The sequence below is a fragment of the Alosa alosa genome, chromosome 7, assembly GCF_017589495.1.
Source record: "Alosa alosa isolate M-15738 ecotype Scorff River chromosome 7, AALO_Geno_1.1, whole genome shotgun sequence".
Lineage (NCBI taxonomy): Eukaryota > Metazoa > Chordata > Actinopteri > Clupeiformes > Clupeidae > Alosa > Alosa alosa.
In genome coordinates, this window is record NC_063195.1 from 19,075,052 (window position 1) to 19,080,286 (window position 5,235).

At 40.2% G+C, this 5,235-nt stretch overlaps 1 long non-coding RNA gene across 1 annotated transcript; it reads left to right on the forward strand.

Annotated features, from left to right (window-relative positions):
• The first annotated feature begins 255 nt into the window (after positions 1-255).
• LOC125298371 lies at positions 256-4,632 on the forward strand. Its single transcript, XR_007194191.1, has 6 exons — positions 256-357; positions 1,227-1,343; positions 1,455-1,554; positions 1,883-1,950; positions 2,071-2,184; positions 4,440-4,632. It is a non-coding gene; the product is annotated as an uncharacterized LOC125298371 (long non-coding RNA).
• The last annotated feature ends 603 nt before the right edge of the window (positions 4,633-5,235 follow it).

The window sequence follows — 5,235 nt, forward strand, 5'->3', positions numbered from 1 at the left end:
TGATATTAATTTATGACACACCATGAGAACAATCATGTTACTAATCATAATAGTAGGCTAGTAATAATAGCATAGCCTACTAGGCTAATGTTATTATTGTTTTGACACTTCTAATCAATTTGGTAGCCATTTCAATGTAACAGTCTAAAACAAATATTCTCTTTGGTCTAAAATGCAACGATTGTTTTTAACGGATGCTTATCGCCTCTAGACAAGCGCATGCGCACACACAATAACTCCCATCCCCACCCCTGACTGACTTTTTTGAACTCCATCCCACAAGTGACTTCAACCATTACTGTCATGCATCTGACTGCATGTGTAAGCTGTAGAAACTCTACCGTTATCACATCCAAGGTAAGAAATACAGTACTTTTGTATGGCTATTGAAAACGGGAATTTATTCGAAATATATTGTTTCATAATCGAATGTTAACCAAAGCTGTTAGTCATGTTAGAACTAGCTAGCAATTAGCTAACGAGCTAACTTTCCCAGCTACTAACTAACTTCATTATTGTGTGGAATATCTGGAATGGTAGTTTATATCATACATCATATCCATCTGTCTGTGATGTCGCTATGAATGTAGAGTTTTAGTTTGAATGAAATATCAGGCGCAAGTAAGCTAACTTAGCTACATTTAAAGTGGCTGTTACCATGCAGGCTAACGTCACAGACACATAGATATGGAGGTTGTTAACGTTAAGTAGCAGGAATAACGGTTACCTTGTGAACTTCCATGGGACATAGGTAGGTAACATTATTTTTACATTATTACATCATTATACATACATAATGTACATGTAGTGTTGCTATAACGTGTTAACTGGAAAGATGACCTGTAAAACAATGAATAAGGTCATTCATAAGTTATATCTATCTATACCCACTATACTCACTGATTTAAGGAACTAAGGAACTGCAGTTTAGTATATAGCCATGGTCAACAGACCTGTCATATAATGGATGTGAATGGGGGCAAGTATGATGGGTGGGTATGCCGACAAGTAAAAGGATCTTTAGTTTGTGAAGGGTAGTGTTAGGCTACATGTTTTTCATTTCTTAGCCCTTATTTGGCCCTTGTTTGATGTACCTGACTTGCACTGAGGTATGTGTTTATTTAAGATGCATGTGAGTGAAGTAGTGCTTCAGTGATGGTCTTTTCATGTTCTGTGTCTTTTGGAACTTATTAATCTTAGTCTCCATGTGTTCCCTCTGTTTGCAGTCGGTGTGTTGTGAGGACTGCTGCCCTGAGAACGCTGAGTGCATTCTGGAATATTCCAAATGTGTGCCACTTCCATACTGAAGAAGTTCTAAGCCCGCAAGAGAGTTCACTCGCCAGGTAGACACACACACACGTAGAAGCGCATATAATGTGTAAGGATGTATTTGTGTCTGTAACTGTGTTTAGTTTATCCCCTCTTTTCATGTGTTTGTTGTTATGATTGTGTAGTGGGCTCCATCAACTATCCAGGGCAATGTCAGTCTGTCTGGATGGCACTACCTGCTACTTGATGATGTCTGATAGCCATGGCTGCTGCCTTCAACGTGGTGTAAGTGTTTGTGTTTTGAATGTTTTTTTTTTGCTCCATGGTGAGGGCTATGGGTTATGTTATTGTGCATGCTCTAATTTGCTTGACATATGTGCTATGTAATGCATTAATACAGAAACTAATCAGGATTATTGCAGCTACTTAAAATAGTCTTGAATTTTGCAATTTAGCCACTTTACCATTGTGTTTGGTGGTAATGTTAGTAGTGTTGTGAATATCTGCCAAACTGATCATAATCATTATTTCAGTAATTGTACAGCAATTCAATTTATTGTACAGGGTGCATCATTTTGTTTAATCTTATCTTTTACTCATCTTTTACTGGCAGAGCCCTCACAAGTAAACTGATATCAAGACTTACATAGATGGTGATGGTGGCAAGGGTGCCTTCAGAAGGTAATTATCATTTTTGTTTGTACACCTGATTGACTTACCTTACTTATTGTTTTGATGCTATGATTTTTACCTTTATCAACAATAACAAAATGAATGGCAATTGCTGTTTTATTTTTTTAGGTGCTATCCAGCAGTCCCAGCTTGGAGCCAGAAGCTGCTATTGCAAGTCAGATGGGGGATGAAAGGTGGTGTAAGCAAGAAGGCAAGAGCTGCTGCAAGCAATGTTGCAATTAGGTATGATATCACACAGACATACTGCTGCTTAGACGTGTTGGGTCACTTTAAAAAAGGTCCTCTTTATCAAAAGAAATGCACCGGACATTTCTAAGTGTACCCCAAACTTTATAATGGTGGTGTATACACATCTGCTTTACTTCTAACTATTGGACCTGACTTCGAGGCTGCTAGTGTAGGTTTGCTTTTATTTGTCACACAAGCTGAGTAGTTTGCATTAAAGGTGCTCCAAGAGATGTTGGGTAACGTCACTTCTGTTGATGTTCAACAGAACAGCTGGAACAGCTTGTTATGTTTCATGGTCCAGACTAGACCAGGGGCCTGTACTACGAAGGGAGCTTAACCTACCCAGATGTAACCCAAGGTTACTTTTATAAACCGGGGTTGACAAAACCTGGTTATCTTAAGTGGTGTTAATCGGTACTACGACGCTGATTATGAAGTTGATTTGTTGAACCGGGGTTAACCTAATTGGAGTTCACATAAAAGGGGCGGGTTGCAGCGCAAGTCCACTTTCAATGATGACGCGATCACCTTATTTTACGGATGAGGAATGCACAATTATTATGACAAGTTATGAGGAATTAAACCCCACTCTACGACAAAAATCAAATACGTCGGCAGTGAACAAAGCAAGGCAAGGCTGTTGGCAACGTATTGCAGATCGGGTAGCCTAAAATGCCTAAAAGTAAAGTTTTATTTCCACATGTTCAAATATGTGTTACGGATGATTAATAGCTTGCGGAATGTCTGAAATGAGTTGAAATACTGTACTTAAAGTGCTTATTTTGGGAAAAGGCCTACAGATGCAACACAATTCAGAAGTGGGCATATCAATTAATAAGGATAATTGAATGTTTAAGTAGCCCCCATTGACTGATTTACTGTATGCCTAATCCTGCAACACCAGTGCCAAACGCACATGGCGGCAGGTGAAAATGGAACACAAAAACATATCAGAATGGTAGGTTTATATAGTTATAGCTTGCATTCATATTTCTTAATTATGAAAATATGTTGTAGGCTATTCTTAGGACTGTAGCCTTTACTTGGCCTCTGTTTTACAGCTAACAAGAAAAAAAGGTGTCTTTGAACCGGTTACTGTAGGAGGAAGAGTGTTTTACAGTAGCAGATGAGTTGGCCATCATAAATAATAGTGGAAGGCTGATTTGGAGGGGGGTGAGGGAGGCATTCGGTCGGATCCTGGTGCTGTGGAAATGTGCAGCCTTTATGTGCAGGGTAGTATGACATTCAAGTTTTATGTTAAAAGGGTGATTTATTTTTCGGACATACAGTATTCTTGCTCAGATGTTCAGCACACTGGGCTATGTCCGATTTATTTTCGGACATACAGTAGCCTATTCTTGGTCAGATATTCAGCATCACCGATGGAATGAATTGTCCACTGGCAAACTATCTTAACGAAAGGCACATTATCTGCTCTATCGTAAGGGCCATTGCTACGGCGGGTGACATTAGAAACGTCTGCCTCAATCAGATGACAATGATAACGAATTCCCTCGGCTGAGAATCTATATCGTCTATAAAGAATATCTTCCGGTAATGTCAGCGGATTCTGGTGGTCTCTAAAAACACTCGCCCTGCGAAGAGAGCCCCTCACGATTTGTGCTCCAATGTCGTATGAATCATCCAGGTATTCGCAGACAAGTTGTACGTGGAGGTGTGTGGTACTTATAAAGGGTGTGCTTAAACGGAAACCTCGGGTTAACCAATAACATAACCTGCTCGGACAAGGTTTGAGATGCAGCGTAAATTGCCATGGCAGCATACCTCGGTTAAAACCTATCCACCTTTCGTAGTACGGGCTAATCGAGAAGTTACGCCACACGTGATCAAGTTACTCTCGAAGTTACCCAGATAAGCCAGTAACCCCGCTTCGTAGTACAGGCCCCAGGCCGTTTTTGGAGCCTGAGCTGTCCACAGAGACTACGTTTTTTTTTACATGGTATTCAGGGGACAGGCAACTAGCGGATGATGAGGTGATGTTTGCTGTATGTGAAAAAAAATGTTTTAGTTTAGAAACCGCGTAACATTCGTTAGCTATGAACTTGCTAATTAGGGCGCCGCCAGAGCCCTTATTAGACATTCTCTGGCGCCGCTTACTTCACACAGTGTGACTGATGGATGTTATTTGGAAGTTCAGTGATCGGAATATCCCTGATTCAAATCCCGGAGAATATCCACAGGCTTTTTCACTAGTTTTTGACAATAATGGTTTGTTGTTTCCTGTTTAGATGCTGTCTTCAGCGAACACAAAACCACCCTGACCCGAATAATGGACACCATGGGAAGATATTTGAAGTATGCACCGGAAAGGGTGGGTGGTGGTGGCCGTCGGAAGACACTCCCTGCTGTTGCTGAATCATGCCATCGGTATACACGCACAGCCTCTCGCACCACATACACCTGAGTTTGGATTGATCATTTATGTTGTAAAACAAATCAAAATAAAATAATGTAAAAAAATATATAAGTTGACTGGTTCTTGATGGAGGTGTTTATAATTTTTGTGTGTGATAGGCCTACTGCAAGTTGCATAGGCTAATAAAGGTAAAGGTTGCAATATCAACGTTTATTCAACGGTAATTTGTAGTTGAGGCTTTAACCATGTTGGATTTTACTGCGTTGTTTCAATGTTGCAATATATCATATTCAACAGTGATTCACTGTTGAGGCTTTCAACATGTGTTCACCTATGTTGAAATGGCAGATGTTGAAACAATGTTGCGATATCAACGTTGATTCGATTTGCAAATCCAACACATAATTCAATGTTGATTCAACCTTTGTATATAACGTTTATTCACTGTTGAATCAATGTTGAAATGCCAGCAGGGAGAGAGTGTGTGTGTGTGAGAGATCGAGAGAGAGGGGGGAAGAAAGTTAAATGTATGTGTGAGTGGGTGTGAAAGGGTATACCTGTGAGAGCAGGTAGAACAGGTGCATGAGGGTGACAGAGAGAGAGAGAGAGAGTTGAGTGTGTGTGTGTGTGTCTGTGTATGTGTGTGTTCCAAAACTTGGTGTCTGATC